We start from the raw sequence: 20,620 nt of genomic DNA, 5'->3' as shown, positions 1-20,620 counted from the left end.
TGACTTAAGTTATTAATGAATGAAGGAGAGTTACAAACTGAACTCCTTTGAGTGATATGATAGTCACCCTCTGTTTTCCTTAGAGCCCATTATAAGATGTATCTGATTTTTAGTCTTTGCTCTTGTAGTGTATGATATTTTGGGGTGTTTGGGTCAAGTAACTAACTTAATAGAATTGCTAAAAAAAACTTGCATCACATGGTTTATAAATCCAAAGCAATAGTAATGTAACAATCACAGGATATTAGTGGCATCCAACAGTAATTATTTATTCTCATACTCATGGGTCAGCCGGGGTGGCTCTGCTTTAGGCTTGGGTCTATGAGACAGCTGGGATAGCTCTGCTCCATGTATCTAATTTGGGAACCCAGAAGCCGTTTATACCTGGGGCAAGTTTTTCTCAAGGTAGATGCTGAAAGGGAGCTAAGAGAATGCATGCCTCCTAAGGGCTGGAGTACTGTCACTTCTACCCATATTCCCTTGGCCAAAGCAAGTCATATAGCTAAACCTAGTATCAATGGAGTAGGGAAAATAATTTGCCTAATCGTGGGTAGAGAGTGAATGTTTGCTAAACTATAATCTACTACAGATTTTAAGTATTTTTGATCTCTTTGTCATAATTTGAGAATTTATACTTTTTCCTATTCACTGAATTTTTATTAGGACTAGCTTTGGAATCCCTGGCTCTTCATAAATGGTCTGTATTTAAAGTAGTGATCTTAGGTTGCAGTTTCATGGAAGAGTATGTGCCATTTTCTCATGGAATTCTTGGCCAGAATACCATATGTTTTATGGTATTTGTTACCTATTCATGGTCCTGCTCTTAAGATGCACATATGTCACAAACTATTTCACAAACATCACACCCAACATCTATGGATCCATTTTAATATTTATGTTTACAACTTTAAAAAATAGAATTTTGATTGATTTGAAATGACTTTCATAGCAATTACTTAATCTTTCCTTGATTAAATATATTCATTTTCTATTGCTATGTAAAAATTACTACAAATTTAGCTGTATAAAATAATATATATTTATTCTTTCTCAGTTTCCATGAGTCAGGAGTCCAGGCATATCTTAACTGGATCTTCTGCACAGGTGTGAGACCCTGCAAACAAGGTATCAGCCATACTGTGATCCTTTCGGAAGCTTGGCATTCTCTTCTAATTTCATGTAGTGTTAGCAGCATTCAGTTTCTTGCAATTGTAGGACGGAAATCCCTATTGTCTTGCTCACTTGCTCTCCACCCCCAGAGGCACCTGAAGTCCCTTGCCACTGCGTCATCACAGGCCTGCTCACAATATAGCAACTTACTTCTTCAAAACCAGCAGAAGAATCTCTCACTTCAGTCTGCTGAACTGGAGTTTTATATAATGTAATCACAGAAGTGACTACCCCTCACCTTTGCCATGTAATGTAGACTCACTAAGGGAATTACTATTTCACCACTTTTGCCACGTTCTGTTAGAAGAAATCAGTAGGTCCCTTTACCACTCAAAGAGAGGGGCTTATACAAAGGTTTGGGTCATGGGGGAGTCATCTTAGAATTCTGCCTACCTCACATCATAATCTACCAAATAAAGGCCACAAATCTAGCACTTGGAAGAATCATAGTTATCTCCAGAAATTCCAGCTTCTTTGCCCAGGAGCTATCATTCGAGACATTGAAAGCAGTAGGTGATTAGTGGCTGCAAGGCTAATCTAAATTCCTGAGGACTAATATTCCTCAAAAATATTGGAGGAATCTTAATCTGAACCTAAGAAATATTATCAGTGGTGTGATGGGCATAGAAGGGGGTAGCTACTTCTTCAAAAAAATAGAAAAAAAAAGAGAATAAAACAACTAACAGTAACACCTAGGTTTTAAAATCATGCCTAGCTTGTGTTTGACAATCTTTCTGATAGCCCAAATACTATAAATTTAGTTGATGATAACAGAACAGATGGAAAAAACATATGGCTTGTAGGTAGTGTGTGGTGGTTGATATTTGCGGTACATTAGGGGAATTTATTTTATTTTGTGTCTTTCCTTGTGTAACTTTATGATACTTTATCAAGTAAATTTTATAAAACCTTTTTTTTTTGACTTACCTATGTTATAGCTATTAAACTCTCTTTATGACTTGAACATTACATTAAAAAAAGATTAGTTTCATAATTATTTCACAGTAGGCATTTAGGTACACTGACAGGAAGACTATTTCATTCAGGAAAGCATATCTGTAGCCATTTGGTTATCATGTAGAGTCCTTGGAGAGAGATTACACAGGTAAAAGAGGCAAAAATTTAAGGAGATTAATTGATGAAGGACTATTGAAGAAGGTCAGATTAACTGGCATTTAGATTAGACATTTATCTAAAATACGAACAAAATCCTACAGGTCTTCATTTAACACTAGTTTCTATAACTCCGCGTTTTCTAAGGAAAACTTAGTCAACAAATCAGTGTGTACTGACAATGCTACTTTTTGATCCTGTTATAAGAAGAAAATTTTAATGTACAGAAAATGGCATAAACACAGTTTTTTAAATATGATCCTCAATTTGATTTTTTAGGCTAGACAGCAGCCGTAGAAACCCTGTATCTTGAGGTTTATCTGAATTGAAATGCAACTTTCTGATGTTTGCCTATTAGTATTCTTGTGATTTCTAAAAAACATAATCAAAGAATTTATATTTTTTAACGGCTTTTCAAAGGACAAGATGAGAAAAGAATATCTCTCTTTAGAGGGAGTAGGGATAAAGGTAGACTTGGGAAATTCAATATAAATATGTGTGAAAATTCCTATGTCTACACTAATGAGGCCGTATTAAAATAAAAATTGAACTCATGGCAATATTTCTTTAGGATTCATTCAGTTTCTTGACATGACTCTTTTTCCTTTGCCTTACCTCTTACATCAATATATTGACCATGTATTCCTGGTTATCTCAGTAAATGAAGCACTTTCTTTTAATCTCATCTATATTACTTTTGTTAAGTAGCTGAATATATGGGTGCTCCCTGTTTGCTTGCTTTTGAATGCTCTGATATACACAAACACACACACAAACACTAGAGTAGAATGAAAAGAGATGTTCTAGACTATCTCATTTTACAATAAAGTATCCATTTATTGTGTATACTTCTGTTGCCCCCGAACACAAACAAGTGAAATAATGTATTTAGGCAAATTTTAAACTTCCAATAAAAATATTTTCAGGTTTAAGTAGTCAGTAGTGTTCATTTTAAAATATTATTAAAAGAACCAAACATGCTTTCATATTCTTTCTTTCTTTCTTTTACATCTTCATTGGAGTATAATTGCTTTACAATGGTGTGTTATTTTCTGCTTTATAACAAAGTGAATCAGTTATACATATACATTTTCTTTTTATGGCTGAGTAATATTCCATCGTATATATGTGCCACATCTTCTTTATCCATTCATCTGATGATGGACACTTAGGTTGCTTCCATCTCTTGCCTATTGTAAATAGAGTTTCAATGAACATTTTGGTACATGACTTTTTGAACTATGGTTTTCCCAGGGTATATGCCCAGTAGTGGGATTGCTGGGTCATATGGTAGTTCTATTTGTAATTTTTTAAGGAACCTTCAAACTGTTCTCCATAGTGACTGTAACAATTCACATTCCCACCAGCAGTGAAAGAGTGTTCCCTCTTTGGTCTTGTTTATGGTTTCCTTTGCTGTGCAAAAGCTTGTAAGCTTCATTACATCCCATTTGTTCATTTTTGTTTTTATTCCATTTCTCTAGGAGGTGGGTCAAAAAGGATCTTGCTGTGATTTATGTCATAGAGTGTTCTGACTATGTTTTCCTCTAACAGTTTGATGGTGTCTGGCCTTACATTTAGGTCTTTAATCCATTTTGTGCTTATTTTTGTGTATGGTGTTAGGGAGTGTTCTATTCTCATACTTTTACATGTAGCTGTCCAGTTTTCCCAGCACCACTTATTGAAGAGGCTGTCCTTTCTCCACTGCACGTTCCTACCTCCTTTATCAAAGATAAGGTGACCATATGTGCATGGGTTTATCTCTGGGCTTTCTATCCTGTTCCATTGATCTATATTTCTGTTTTTGTTCCAGTACCATACTGTCTTGATTACTGTAGCTTTGTAGTATAGTCTAAAGTCAGGGAGCTGGATTTCTCCAGCTCCATTTTTCATTCTCAAGATTGCTTTGGCTATTTGGGGTCTTTTGTGTTTCCATACAAATTGTGAAATTTTTTGTTCTAGTTCTGTGAAAAATGCCAGTGGTAGTTTGATAGGGATTGCATTGAATCTGTAGATTGCTTTGGGTAGTAGAGTCATTTTCACCATGTTGATTCTTCCAATCCAAGAACATGGTATATCTCTCCATCTATTTGTATCATCTTTAATTTCTTTCATCAGTGTCTTATAATTTTCTGCATACAGGTTTTTTGTCTCCTTAGGTAGGTTTATTCCTATTTTATTATTTTTGTTGCAATGGTAAATGGGAGTGTTTTCTTAATTTCAATTTCAGATTTTTCATCATTAGTGTGTAACAATGCCAGAGAATTCTGTGCATTAATTTTGTATCCTGCTACTTTACAAAATTCATTGATTAGCTCTAGTAGTTTTCTGGGAGCATCTTTAGAATTCTTTATGTATGGTATCATGTCATCTGCAAACAGTGACAGCTTTACTTCTTCTTTTCTGATTTGGATTCCTTTTATATACTTTTCTTGTCTGATTGCTGTGGCTAAAACTTCCAAAACGATGTTGAATAAGAGTGGTGAGAGTGGGCAGCCTTGTCTTGGTCCTGATCTTAGTGGAAATGGTTTCAGTTTTTGACCGTTGAGGACGATGTGGCTGTGGGTTTGTCATATATGGCCTTTATTATGTTGAGGAAAGTTCCCTCTATGCCTACTTTCTGCAGGGTTTTTATCATAAATGGGTGTTGAATTTTGTTGAAAGCTTTCTTTGCATCTATTGAGATGATCATATGGTTTTTCTCCTTCAATTTGTTAATATGGTGTATCACGTTGATAGATTTGCGTATATTGAAGAATCCTTGCATTCCTGGAATAAACCCCACTTGATCATGGTGTATGATGCTTTTAATGTGCTGTTGGATTCTGTTTGCTAGTACTTTGTTGAGCATTTTTGCATCTATATTCATCAGTGATATTGGCCTGTAGTTTTCTTTCTTTGTGACATCCTTGTCTGGTTTTGGTATCAGGGTGATGGTGGCCTTGTAGAATGAGTTTGGGAGTGTTCCTCCCTCTGCTATATTTTGGAAGAGTTTGAGAAGGTTAGGCGTTAGCTCTTCTCTAAATTTTTGATAGAATTTGCCTGAGAAGCCCTCTGGTCCTGGGCTTTTGTTTGTTGGAAGATTTAAAACCACAGTTTCAATTTCAGTGCTTGTGATTGGTCTGTTCATATTTTCTATTTCTTCCTGATTCAGTCTTGTCAGGTTGTGCGTTTCTAAGAATTTGTCGATTTTTTCCAGGTTGTCCATTTTATTCGTATAGAGTTGCTTGTAGTAATCTCTCATGATCTGTATTTCTCCAGTGTCAGTTGTTACTTCTCCTTTTTCATTTCTAATTCTATTGATTTGAGTCTTCTCTCTTTGTTTCTTGATAAGTCTGGCTAATGGTTTATCAATTTTGTTTATCTTCTCAAAGAACCAGCTTTTAGTTTTACTGATATTTGCTGTCGTTTCCTTCATTTCTTTTTCATTGATTTCTGATCTGATATGTATGATTTCTCTCCTTCTGCTAACTTTGGGGTGTTTTTGTTCTTCTTTCTCTAATGCTTTAGGTGCAATGTTAGGTTGTTTATTCGAGATGTTTCCTATTTCTTAAGGTAGGATTGTGTTGTTATAAACTTCCCTCTTAGAACTGCTTTTGCTGCATCCCATAGGTTTTGGGTTGTCGTGTTTCCATTGTCATTTGTTTCTAGGTATTTTTTGATTTCCTCTTTGATTTCTTCAGTGATCACTTGGTTTGAGGGGACTAGTGCCTGTGTTCTGGTGGATGAGGCTGGGTCTTGTCTTTCTGGTGAGCAGGTCCACGTCTGATGTTGTGTTTTGGGGTGTCTGTGGCCTTATTATGATTTTAGGCAGCCTCTCTGCTAATGGATGGGGTTGTGTTCCTGTCTTGCTAGTTGTTTGGCATAGGGTGTCCAGCACTTTAGCTTGCTGGTTGTTGAGTGAAGCTGGGTGTTGGTGTTGAGATGGAGGTCTCTGGGAGATTTTCACCGTTTGATATTACGTGGAGCTGGGAGGTCTACTTGTGGACCAGTGTCCTGTAGTTGGCTCTCCCACCTCAGAGGCACAGCACTGACTCCTGGCTGTAGCACCAAGAGCCTTTCATCCACATGGCTCAGAATAAAAGGGAGAAAAAGTAGAAAGAAAAAAAGAAAGAAAAGAAAGAAAGAGAAAGAAAGAAAGGAAAGAAAGAAGTTAAAGTAATATAAAATAAAGTAAGATAATATAAAGTTATTAAAATAAAAAATAATTAGTAATAATAAAATTTTTTTGAGTAGTAAAAAAAACAAACAAGGAAAACAGACGGGCAGAACCATAGGACAAATGGTGAAAGCAAAGGTATACAGACAATATCTCACACAGAAGCATACACATACACACAGAAAGAGGAAAAGGGGAAAAAATCATAAATCTTGTTCTCAAAGTCCACCTCCTCAATTTGGGATAATTTGTCTTCTCTTTAGTTATACCACTGATACAGGGTACATCAAGTTGATTGTGGAGATTTAATCCGCTGCTCCTGAGGCTGCTGGCAGAGATTTCCCTTTCTCTTCTTTGTTCCCATAGCTCCTTGGGCTCAGCTTTGGATTTGGCCTTGCCTCTAGGTGTAGGTCGCCGGAGGGTGTTTGGTCTTCGGTCAGACAGGACGGGCTTAAAGAGCAGCTGATTCAGGGGCTCTGGCTCCCTCAGACTGAGGGGAAGGAGGGGTACAGATGCAGGGTGAGCCTGCGGCGGCAGAGGCCGGCAGGATGTTGCACTAGCCTGAGGCGCGCCGTGCGTTCTCCCGGGGGAGTTGTCCCTGGATCCCGGGACTGTGGCAGTGGCGGGCTGCACAGTCTCCCAGGAGGGGAGGTGTGGACAGTGACCTGTGCTCGCACACAGGCTTCTTGGTGGCCGCAGTAGCAGCCTTAGCGTCTCACGCCCATCTCTGGGGTCTTCGCTGATAGCTGCTGGCTCGCGCCCGTCTCTGGAGCTCCTTTAAGAAGCGCTGTTAATCCCCTCTCCTCGTGCACCAGGAAACAGGGAAGAAAAAGTCTCTTGCCTCTTCGGCAGGTCCAGACTGTTTCCCGGACTCCCTCCCGGCTAGCTGTGGTGCACTAACCCCCTGCAGGCTGTGTTCACACCGTCAACCCCAGTCCTCTCCCTGGGATCCGACAGAAGTTGGAGCCTCAGCTTCCAGCCCAGCCCACCCCAGCAGGTGAGCAGACAAGCCTCTTGGGCTGGTGAGTGCCGGTCGGCACCGATTCTCTGTGCGGGAATCTCTCTGGTTTGCCCTCCGCACCCCTGTGGCTGTGCTCTCCTCCGTAGCTCTGAAGCTTCCCCGCTCCGCCACCCGCAGTCTCCGCCCATGAAGGGTCTTCCTAGTGTGTGGAAACCTTTCCTCCTTAACAGCTCCCTCCCACTGGTGCAGGTCCCATCCCTATTCTTTTGTCTCTGTTTTTTCTTTTGCCCTACCGAGGTACGTGGGGAGTTTCTTGCCTTTTGGGAGGTCTGAGGTCTTCTGCCAGTGTTCAGTAGGTGTCCTGTAAGAGTTGTTCCACGTGTAGATGTATTTCTGATGTATCTGTGTGAGGAAGGTGATCTCCGAGTCCTACTCTTCCGCCATCTTCTTTAAATTCTATAATTTTACAATAGTATATTTAATCGTATTCACAATTAAGTGGTAATATATTGCTAATTGTAAGACCAGGTTTTTTTTTAATCAAATAAAGATGGCACAAAATTTAAGTAGACTAACTTGAGAATCACAAAATGATTTTGGCTCTAAACTCAACATTAGTCTGTATTTTGTAAATGTTAACATCTCCCCCAGAGGTTAAATTTTATCTTACATTTTATGTTCCAACATATCTTAAGGGATTTCACTGTGGCTTCAAATTAAGGTAAATTAATAGTGTATTGTTTTGAAAAGAAGTTCCATAATCTCCCTATTCCAGTGTTTAATTCTTGTTTTCCAAGATGTTGTTTATCTTTAGTCTGATCTAGTTTCCTTTTTGCTTTCCATTTCCTCCTGTTCAGTAAAGAGAAATGGGTTAATATCTAGCAAATAATTTTTCAGTCAGTCCTAGGCTTATGAAAATGTGCCTTAAGTCCAGTTTCTTTACCTCCTTAATCTATTCATAAAATAGTCTCATTATAAGTGATATTCCAAATGTATCAAATCAATGAGTATTAGTCCTCGTTGATGGATACATACAGTGATCCTCACAAAGCCTTGTTCAGAGAAATGCCTAAATTTACGTATTCATGAATTTTTAATTATCTTAAGCTTTTTCTTTGGGAAACATAATGCTACCAAGTATCTGTATTTGCTGAGCTCAGCGACTTCCTTCCCCACCTGTTCCATTGTTGCAAAGATGAAATCACTTTCCTAAAACAAGCTGGATTTTCTGTGAGTGCATTGACAACATACTGTGCCACTCTATTTGCTCTTAGAATATAAACTACAAAGGATGTGTGGTCAGATTTGTACTTTGTGCTAAGATCATCTGAAATGAATCTTTTTCTCTTTGTGCTTGTGTCACAAATTTGGTAAAATTAGGTTTGTTCATTTCAAATTGTTTCTGATATTTGGAGATTGCTTTTTAATTTTTAATTTATGTTTTTTGATATATAAATCATTTGTATGAGTCCAAAGTCAAGACTCTGTAACAAAGTATATTCATAAAAGTCACACTTTTTATAAAAATCCCTGCCACACCTTACACTCTGAAGGTTACAGTTTTTATTAATTTTTGGTTTATGCTGCCAGTGTTTATTTTCTTTGCAAATATAATTAAATATATATGTATGCATATCTTTGTATCTATCCCTACTGATATATATGTGTATGGGTATACATGCATATATTATTAATATATACACACATACGTATGTTTTATGCATATGTTTAATATATATGTGTATGTGTGTACATATATTTATGTATATTCATTATTTCTATGTCTTGACCTTTTTCACTTTGCAATACAGCGTAAAAATCACCAATATTAGCAGTGTGTACATATATTTATGTATATTCATTATTTCTATGTCTTGACCTTTTTTACTTTGCAATACAGTGTAAAAATCACCAATATTAGCATATGGCCCTCTTTATTATTCCTCTATGGAGCCATATAATATTCCATTGTGATGATGTACCATAGTTTATTCAACTTGCTTCTATCAATGGATATTAAGGTAGTTTCCAATATTTTGCTATTTCAGATAATATTGCAATAAATACTGTAAATACTGTAAATACCATAGCTTTGCTTGTTTTTGAAGTCCACAAACTCTAGGATACTTTCCTCTGAGTAAATCCATTGATTTTTTTTTTTAAAGCAGTAAGGCTAATCACTGATTCCCTTCATGAATATTTGGGATTATTATATTTATATATAAATTTTTATGTACCTTGCATTTTGCATCTTTCCTACATATCACAAGTGTCTTGAGGTCATAAATAGCATGTGGTTATATATATATATATATTTTTTTTAAATTTACATATATATGTATTGGGTATGGTATAGTGTGATTTGTGGATTGTGATCATTCTTATCTATAAGCTTTCTTCTACTATTCATGTTTATGAATCAATACGTGTGTTGACCTAGAGTTTCTTTTCCTTGTTAATTTAGAGGATGTTTATGAAATGCCTGCAATATGTAGGTCTGTGCAGGATGTAAAACTGAAAGAGCCCTCCATGGAGCTTATGCTGTATCTGTGATTAGCCTTCTGACTTGAGGTTAATCCAACTTAACTTTTTGGATCTCAGTGTTTTTATCTGAAAAATGGGAACTGTTATCCTATTTTGATTATTTAGTGGGATTCTTGAAAGAAGCCACTGCAGCGATGAATGTGAAATAGTTTGCTGAAATATAAAGAGCTACAAAATATATAAAATAGTCATTTTAGTACTGTATGTTCTCAGATGTTTTGCCATTATCTTCCCCAATAGACTTAGCTGTTTGAGAAACATCAGTACAGTTATTGTTTATTTTATATTTCCTCAAAGCAGCTGGTATAGAGGGAATAGACACTGAATTTATGGAACATTTTATTTTACTGAGTTAATGTATTTTGTACCAGGGGTCTCAAACTCTAATTCCTACAGGGGCTACATGAAGGACATAAATTGGATCATTGTAGGAAGTGGTGAGAAATTATGGCCAATCTGGAGAGTAAATTCTGTACCTAAAGACATTCAAATTCGAGTTTAAAAACAGTAATGTGTGAAGTAAACAGTTGAAGGCCATATTCAGCAGTCTTTATGCATGTTTGTGAGCTGTGGTTTATATGAATGTTACATTTGGGAGGGAAACCTTATTTCTTTGCATCATTCATATCCTGGATGAATGTGGGATATTGACAAACAGGGCCAAATCATTACAATAATTATCAGTAAACCTGAAAATAATAATAAAAATAATTGTGATGTGGGCCTGTGAGGCTATAGTAAAAATATAATAAATGCAGCTTTATAGTGTTAAGTTTATTGTAGACATGCTTTCTGTTACTTTCTGTACTATGTTATATATTCCCTGTTCATGAGGACTCATGGGCCAAATATTACTGTGCTTCTTCTCATGACATATTTTACTTTTAACTTGTAGATACTATGTATCATACCATTGATTATATTTCTTTTTTTGCATGGTTCCCAGAATGTTCAGAGCCAAATTTGTCACTGACTTCCAGAAAACCATACTAGATCTCCTGTCAAATATTAGATTCTAATTTCATTTTTAACTTTGTCTTTTAACTCCTCCTTCTTTTCTCTTTTTCCTGACTTACTCTTCCTTATTCTATTTTGCTTTATATATCTTTGTAAGCTACTTCAAAAGCTTTTTGGAAAAAGGTGAGGTATAAATGACAGAAGTCCCAAAGCATGTACATTTGGAGATAAGAGACTAATAGCTCCCATGTTGTTATTTACAAAGAAATTGTGCATACAGATGGTGGAACATTACTTTTTATAAGCAGACTCATAACAATGAAAAATGTGTTTTTCTATACTTTGCTATCCAGTTAGCTTTTCTCAATTTTCCCTATAACATTTTTGAAAGAAAAAAATAGTTCTTCATTTACAGGATTGGGATGGTCCTTATTGCTATTTCTCAGCTATTTCTGGCTCTTTGCTTTCAGAAACATGTTAGGATTGTATGTCTTGGTATCTTTTTGATGGGACCATATGTTTAGCTTTAGCCAGTGAGTTGCGGATAGAAAAGACTAGAGCATGCCACTTCTGTTCCAGATCATTGAGTTGACCTTGTGAGACCCTTCAGCACACCCTTTCCCTTAAGCATGTTGATTGGCAATGTTTGAGATGATGGCTGATCTATCTGCCAGGGTCCCTGAGTGGTGAGCACTATTAAGTAGTATTTAGCCCCTGAAAGTTTAGAGTACTTTGCTACCAAAACACGATCTAGACTATCCTGAGAGATTCAAAGACAATCCATAGCAAAGCAAAGATTAGGACCATGGATTGTTTATCAATTATGCTTACTCCTTGCTGGGTAATGAAGATATAAGCAAGGTTACAAGAGTAGGTCAAATATGAACAGATTTCAGAATTTGCCATGGAATTCAAAGGAAAAGAATAAAATCATTCAGAATGAGAAATATTATCTTTCAGAAAGAAAAAATCTGTTTTTACCTGAATATTTCCACTGCTCAGCTTTGCTTACATTAAAATCAGGAACAAAAACCTCTCCCTGTGACTACCTGAGTATCTAGATAATATGTTTATACACTTTTCATCAATCCTGTGATTGTGAAGCTTCCTATAGCTAGAGGTGAATGAGAGTCTACAGGGAAATAATGAATGGATTTAGCCCTCATTTGCCTTGACTCTACAGGCAATTTTTACGTTTTCAGAGACTCAAGGGTGTTACTTGGAGAAATTACTCAGGAATAAAGGTATCCCGCCAGGCAAAACAGGATTTCATGTTTTTGAGACACCTCTGTCTTCAGTTTCCAGTTTGCAGGTGGGACTGGGGGTGTCAAAGGGAGTTAAAATGTCTAGGTGATATCTGTTACTAAGAGCAGCAAGCACCCCTCCCCTGCCCCAAGATCAGCAGCTAGTGAACTCACGTGTCTTTTTGTTGTTGTTAGTAAAGTTTTGTTGTTGTTGTTAGTAAAGTATCTTGGAAAAAGCATCAAAGAGTGGGGGTGTATCCTACTCTGAAGGAATGGTTTTCATCAGGTACCTCTGTATTTCCTGGGGGCACAGAACTGGAGTGATGTTTGCAGAAATGTAAAGTTGGAAATATGACTCTTGATTTTAAGAAAAAAGTGCTCCTATCTATTACAAACAATGGTGTCACCAAGTAAACTGAGACCAGAGATACAGACAGCTATGTGCATGGAGACAAAAGTGAGCTAGGTCTCCAGAACCAAAACATGTTCATTAACCTTCAGAAACCCTGAAATTTTTTTCCAGTTTTACTGAGAAATACTTGACAATAAACTGTATAAGTTTAAGGTGTATAGCATGATAGTTTGATTTACATGTATTGTGAAATGATTGCCACAATAAGGTTAGTTAACATCCATTATTTCATATAGATACAATAAAAAGGAAAGAAAAAAAACACTTCTCCTTGTGATGAGAACTCTTAGGATCTGCTCTCTTAACAACCTAAAAATATGGAAGGCTCCACGGATTTGTGTGTCCTCCTTGCTCAGGGGCCACGCTAATCTTCTTTGTGTTGTTCCAGTTTTAGTATATGTGCTGCCGAAGCAAGTACCCGTCTGACATCTTGACAGGGCCTTTAGTGTGGACTAAAAGAGAAGAAAGCTAGGACATCTCATGTAATAGAATTTTTTTTTTTTATTCCTTAGAAGCTACATACTCCTATATACTAAGTTTTCATTGCTAATGTTGAAATTGATATCTGTCTTCCTACTTGCAGCTTTAAAACATTTAACATTGCAGGCAAAATCCAGAACTCTCTTTATAGTTGTTTGCAAAAGAAATTAATTCATATTTTCTACTTTTTGACTATAAGTGATATATTAATTTAATCCTGTCTATATACATTAAGCACACATATTATGTAGTATTTCTTGTGAACTATAAATTTCACTAAACAAAGGCATAAAAGAGTGTTCCTTGTAGTACTGCTTATTGTAGCAAAATATTACTAACCATCTACATTTATAAAAATAAGAATTGGTTTAATAATTTTCTGATTAACTATAGAAAGCAACATTATGTGCTCAGTAAAGTTACATATATCAGAAGGAATCTATATTTCTCTGAAGAAAATATTCTTTAAAAAATTAAGTTAAAAATCAGATTAAAAAATATAATTCAATTTCTTATAAATAATAATTATCCACACATCTGTGTGTATGGGTGTATATATAGAAAAAGAACTCTGTGTTACATTTTAATACTATTTTCCCCCCAATGATTATGCATTACATTTAGTTGAATGTGAAAAGATTAAAAAGATAAATTGAGGGTTTTTTTTTAGCCCAGACCTCCTCTTTGAGCACCATATTAATTTATATGTTTTTGATATCTTCACTTGTATGTCTTACAAGCATCTCAAACTTAAGATGGCCCATGCCACAGACAGAAAATCTACCCCTCTCCCAGTGCCTCCACCTTAGTAAACGACAACTCCACTCCTTCCAGATAAGTCAACGAAGGGTCAACTTTGCACCTTTCCATCCACAGCCCACCTCTACCCCCCATCCAGTTTGTAACCAGGTTCTGTTTCCAACACAGATTCCCAAACAGATTGTGAAGACATGTGTGTCTCTCCATGTGAAATGAAATCACCTGCATCCAAAGTTCCCACCATCTCTTGCCTGGCCCACTGTAACATCTTTGTGCCCTCATGAACATGTCTCCGGCGTAGTCAGGGTTAGCCTTTGACACATCATGGCTTCTTAGTACCAGGAGAAGCTCAATATCCCATCATGATTTACAGAAGCCTGGTGATCTGTCCCTGCCCTTACCCCAGCCTTATCGGGTACCTTGTTCTTTTTTGTTCCCAATTCTCTGGCCACTCTAATCTACTCGCTCTCCTCGGAGCACTTCTCACCAGCAATTGCTCACATTAGGTCATTTGCATAGGCTTTGCTTTATTCTTGGAATGCTTTTATCTACTTTTCATGTTTAATTCAGATCCATTTCTTACATAAAACTCCTCTTTTTCTTTATCACAGTATGAGTACTTGAATTGTTATGTGTTTGTTGTCTATTACTCCCACTAGAATGAATGCTTCTTGAGGGCAGGGATTTAATTGTTGCTAGCTGCTCTATCCCTAATGCTTAGCACAATTCCTTGGCTCAATGCTAAGTATCTTTTGAACAAATCACTACATGGGTAGATGTATAAATTGTGCCATTTCATTATTAAAATATTCAAAAATTGGCTATTATTTGGCTATGACATAGTTGACTTCTTCTAAATTTCTTTTTCTATTTTTGACCAAATAAGTAGTTAGAAATAAAGTAATATTTTCTTCACTGTTTTATTCTATAGAAAAGTGATAAAGTAATATTATATTCAGATTGACAGCAAAAATTAATAGGAATTTTAATAAAAGTATATTGTTAGCAGCCCACAACCTTTGAAATAAGAAGCATACTGGGCTACATGGTATTTCATTGTGATCCATAGGAATTTAAAGGTATTAAACTACCTGCAGGCATACTCCCTATTATTCTTGAAAGTAATAGGAACATATTGAGAATTACGAGTTAAAATTAAATTTGCTACGGACCTCACATAAAACCTATTCTCTAGTTCAGGAAAATTGGAATTAAATTTTGATCATGGTATATACATCAGATGTGAGCAAAATTATATTAGTTATTTTAAAAAAATAAATGAGGTTATATATAATATAATTTGAATTATATAAATGAATGTTGAGGTTATTATGATCCATTTGATAGCCATAGAGAATACTGAGAACTTTACATAGAAATTCAACTGCCAACAAATTTAAAGCACATTCCTATAAATTTGCAAGTTCTAATGGCATAGAATTTAAGTCTATATTTCACTGGATATCACACCAGCCAGTTTTAATATTCCTTATATTTCTATTAATAGACTTTTAGAATATGTGTGAATATGTTATAGACATCATCTAGATATTACTTTTAACTGTCAATCCAAAGTAAATTATTGCATAAGATGACATCTTTTTAAAACTCAGTTTACCTTGTTGGAAACCTATTTGCACATCGAAGCATCATGGTATTTGGAGTTAAAAAACCTCAGTAGCTATTATTTATGTTCATAAAAACATAAGCTTTATTTATCATTTTTAATAGTTAATAAATACAACTAGTGAGGTCACAAATGATAGCATAAATGAATGATATATTAACTAAATGTAAATACATTAATTCAGACTATATGTAGGTGTACATATATGTGAAAATTCTTATTTACTACCTTTGGATGTATACCATAAAAAAGTTATGATTTTGCTCTATGTACAACTTTATTTTTTCTCTAATTTTTAAAAACTTTTTTATTGAATAAAAGATTCTTTAAATTATATAGTGCTTTGCAATTTTCAAAAGTTTCACACAGATGATTTTCTTTTTGGCTGCGTTGGGTCTTCGTTGCTGCATGCAGGCTTTCTCTAGTTGCGGCGAGCGGGGTTACTCTTCGTTGGGGTGTGCAGGCTTCTCATTGCAGTGGCTTCTCTTGTTGTGGAGCATGGGCTCCAGGCATGTGGCTTAGTAGTTGTGGCTTGAGGGCTCTAGAACACAGGCTCAGTAGTTGTGGCTCATGGGTTTATTTGTTCCATGGCATGTGGGATCTCCCTGGACCAGGGATCGAACCCGTGTCCCTTGAATTGGCAGGCGCATTCTTAACCACTGTGCCACCAGGGAAGTCCCAATTTCTTATAATCTCATAATGACCCTTTTTTTTTTTTAACTCCCCTACTCCTATATTGCCCCTTCCCCCTTCCCTCTCCCCACTGGTAACCACTAGTGTGTTCTCTGTATCTGTTAGTCTGCTTTTTTTTGTTTTATTCACTAGTTTGTTATATTTTTTAGATTCTACATATGAAATAAGTCAGACAGAAAAAGATGAATACTGTGTGATATCACTTATACATGACTTTAGATCATGCCATTTTCTTATAGCGTAATAGCAAAGCTATTTTCCCACATAATTTAATTTTTCATGCTATATTTGTTTCATTATTTATATCAACATTTTTTTGAAGATTTATGAAGACATTGAGGGTGAGTCCCACCTTTTCTCTTAAAAGTGATTCTGCAGTGAATATCCTTGAGACTTTCCAAACTGTTATCTAGAGCAGTTGTTTCCTAAGCTTTGGCATGAGTTAGGATCACCTGTTGGGCTTGGTAAACTGTGGATTGCTTATTCCCATCCTCAAAGCTTCTGGTCAGGTAGGTTTGAGGTAGGGCCCTGAGAATTTGCTTGTGCTGATGCTGCTGATCTGGGGACCACAGTTTGAGAACCAGTGATATGGTATATTTTTAGAAGTAATGTTATAGGGTTAATGAGTATGCATATTTTTTTAAGGTCTTGGCACATGTTGCCAAATTGTTTTCCAGAAAGACTGTATCAAATTGCATTCCTACCAGTAATTCTCTTCATCATGGAGTATTTTAATTTAAAATCTCTTGTCATTTTGAGACATGAAAAATGTTATCTCCATTGAAGCATTTTGTATAATAAAACATTGGAAACATTTCCATCAAAAGGAAAATAGATAAGTAAACATGGATATAGCCACACAAGGAAACTTAATTTAGCAGTTTAAATGCATGAATTGAATCTACGTGTTTTAACGTGGAAAAATAGCAAACCATAAATTTGAGTGAAAAAATTTAAAACTTTAAAACATGCAAACAATACTGATTGCTTAATAAATACATACAAGAAGTAAATATATGGAAAGGACACATATATGTAGTAAGGGTATGAAAAAACATGTAGCTATGATAGTGTACCAAATTCAAGACAGTTGTTACTTCTGGGACAGGAGGAGAGGGGAATGAAATCAATGAGGTGATATTCAATGTGTTTCCATTGCAGCTGTGGTATATCTTTCAAAAAATATTTAAAGCTAATATGACAACATACTAAGGTTTTAAAAACTGGTTGGATATTTATTGTCTTATTTAGTATTAAAGAGAAAAAGTGGGATCAAACAGAATTCATGTGCATTTCTTTAATCAGTAGTGAGGCTGAATATTTTCTAAGACTATTAGCTATCTTTTCTTTGCTTTTTTTTTTTTTTACATCTTTGTGTATAATTGCTTTACAATGTTGTGTCAGTTTCTGCTGCCTAACAAAGTGAATCAGCTATATGTATACGTATATCCCCATATCCCCTCCCTCTTGCATCTCCCTCCCACCCTCCCTATCCCACGCCTCTATGTGGTCACAAGCACTGAGCTAATCTCCCTGTGCTATGCAGCTGCTTCCCACTAGCTATCTATTTTACATTTGGTAGTATATATATGTCAGTGCTACTCTCTCACTTCATCCCAGCTTACCCTCCCCCACCCCATGTCCTCAAGTCCATTCTCCATGTCTGCATCTTTATTCCTGTCCTGCCCCTTGGTTCATCAGAACCATTTTTTTTAAAGATTCCATATATATGTGTTAGCATACAGCATTTGTTTTTCTCTTTCTGACTTACTTCACTCTGTATGACAGACTCTAGGTCCATCCACCTCACTACAAATAACTCAATTTTGTTTCTTTTAATGGCTGAGTAACATTCCATTGTATATATGTGCCACATATACAAGCAGCTCATGCAGCTCAATATCCAAAAAACAAACAACCCAGTCCAAAAATGGATGGAAGACGTAAATAGACATTTCTCCACAGAAGATATATACAGATTGCCAACCAACATGTGAAATGATGCTCAACATCACTAATCATTAGAGAAATGCAAATCAAAACTACAATGAGGTATCACCTCACACCAGTCAGAATTATCATCATCAAAAAATCTACAAATAGTAAATGCTGGAGAGGGTGTGGAGAAAAGGGAACCCTCTTGCACTGTTGGTGTGAATGTGAACTGATACAGCCACTATGGAGAACATTATGGACGTTCCTTCAAAAACCAAACATAGAACTACCATATGACCCAGCAATCCCACTACTGGGCATATACCCTGAGAAAACCATAATTCAAAAAGTGACATGTACCACAGTGTTCATTGCAACACTATTTACAATAGCCAGGACATGGAAGCAACCTAAGTGTCCATCAACACATGAATGGATAAAGAAGATGTGGCACATATATACAATGGAATATTACTCAACCATAAAAGAAACGAAATTGAGTTTTTCTCTGCTTTTTTATTTCTCATATGCACATGGATTTTGATAGAAAAATGAATTTGGAATCTTTAGTAGTAGAACTCATTTGCACTTAGCTGTTGTGTGTGTTTTAATTTATAAACAACACTGGATACATCCATATCTTTTTGTTAAAATGTCTCTCAATTGAAAAAGACCAATGAGATTTTTTAATAGAAAAAGTCTATTAAAATACTCTAAAATGCAATAACAGTTAAAAACAATATATAAATACATTTAGCTATTTATCGAATGTTTACATGAAGCAGAAATTGAGAAAAATCACAACCATGGCACACTAATGACTCCCTATAGTATGCTGAATAATGTCCACTCAAAAGAGAGCATGTCCTAATACCTGGAACCTGTAAATATTACTTTATAAGGAAAAAAGATCTTTGCAGATGGGATTTAATTAAAGATCTCAACATGCAGAGATTATCCTGGATTATGTAGGTGGGTTATAAATTCATTCCCAAGTGTATTTATATGAGAGAAGCCAAGAGAGATTTCATCTGCACAGAGGAGGATGAAGCAATGTGATCATGGAGGCAGAGGTTGGAATGATGTAGCAACAAGTCAAGGAATGCCAGCACCCACCAGAAACTAGAATGGATTCTTCCTTAGAGCTGCTGGAGGAAACACAGCCCTGTGACACCTTGATTTTGGTTCAGTGATAATGGTTTAGGGCTCTGTCCTCTAGAACTATGAGAAAATAAATTTCTGTTTTTTTAAGCCACTAAGCTTGTGGTAATTTGTTGACAGTAACTATAGAAAACAACACTTTCCATTCCAGAAATTTCACTTTGCTAATATCCTAAAATATATCATTTTTCAAGAATCGTAAAAACAGTCTCAAAAGGTCATTCTTTTTTAAGTATTTTTTGTTAAAACAAGAGGTATACAAAAAAAATGACCAAATCTTTTTCAATTGCCCTTTAAAGCTTAAAAGACACAATCTTTTATCATTTCGAAGTGAATTGATTTGAAACTATCCATGGAATTCGCTGTAAAAATGCTTTCAAAAGGAAGAAAGTGTGACTCTTTCACGTCACCTCCAAATGACTTCCTAACCTTCCTAGTTTTTCTGAAACCATTTAATCTAAATTAAGGTATTCCTATGGCCCAGATTATAGAAAACGCTGAAAAATGAAGGGGTTTATAACATAGGCAAATAAACTATAATGATTTTTTAAAAAAATTCACAACTTATTAAAGGGAGAAATGATTAAAGACAAATGAAATCGATGATTATGGATTTAGACAAGCATGTGACCAAGTTTGTTTATTTCATTATTAATCAGAAAGTGATATATGATGACTTTAAAAATATTATCCTTTTGTAAAATAATATTCTAGAGGATCTGTATTTGGCCTCGACTTTGCAAGCATCTTAGACTCAATTGACGTGTTTCATTTACTTTTCTGTAAAACTTTTTACTTTAAAATAATTATATATTCATAGGAATGTGCAAAGAAATTTATAGGGAAATCCAGGGCCCCCTTCACCCAGCCTCCCCCAATGTTAATATTTTGTATAACTGGAGTACAATATCAAACAGGAAATTAACATTTGTTCAATCCATTGAGGTTATTCAGATTTTACCAGTTATACATGTACTCATGTGTACATACGTGTATGTATCTATGTTTGAATAGCTCTGACAGTTTTATCACATGTAGCTTTGTATAACCACAATCACAATACTTAACTGAACCAACACTCATGCTACCCTCATCAAGAGGATGAGCTTGACTCACCCTCTCCTCCCTTTTCCTTAATCCACATTAACTATTAAGTTCTCCATGTCTACATTTGTGTTATTTCATGAATGTTATATAAATGGAATCATACAGTATGCATATTTATGACATTGGCTTCTTTTACTCCACATAATTTCCTTGAGATGCATCCAAGTTGTTGCATTTGTCAATAGTTTATTCCTTTTTATTGTTGATTGGTAATCCATGGTATGGATATACCACCATTTGTTTATCCATTCATCATTGAAGGCTATTTGGATAGTTTCCAGTTTTCAGCTGTTATTAAAGC

General features: G+C 35.7%; 1 non-coding gene across 1 annotated transcript; it reads right to left on the bottom strand.

Moving 5' to 3' along the window:
- Positions 1–12,868: 12,868 nt before the first annotated feature.
- Positions 12,869–12,975, bottom strand: LOC112407916 (U6 spliceosomal RNA). The gene has a single exon (XR_003004848.1). It is a non-coding gene; the product is annotated as a U6 spliceosomal RNA (small nuclear RNA).
- Between the last annotated feature and the right edge of the window lie 7,645 nt (positions 12,976–20,620).

The sequence above is a fragment of the Neophocaena asiaeorientalis genome, unplaced genomic scaffold (genome assembly GCF_003031525.2).
Source record: "Neophocaena asiaeorientalis asiaeorientalis breed wild unplaced genomic scaffold, Neophocaena_asiaeorientalis_V1.1 scaffold246, whole genome shotgun sequence".
In the NCBI taxonomy this organism is placed as follows: domain Eukaryota; kingdom Metazoa; phylum Chordata; class Mammalia; order Artiodactyla; family Phocoenidae; genus Neophocaena; species Neophocaena asiaeorientalis.
Note: the sequence above shows the minus strand (reverse complement) of the source record. Positions and strands in the feature narration are given on the sequence as shown.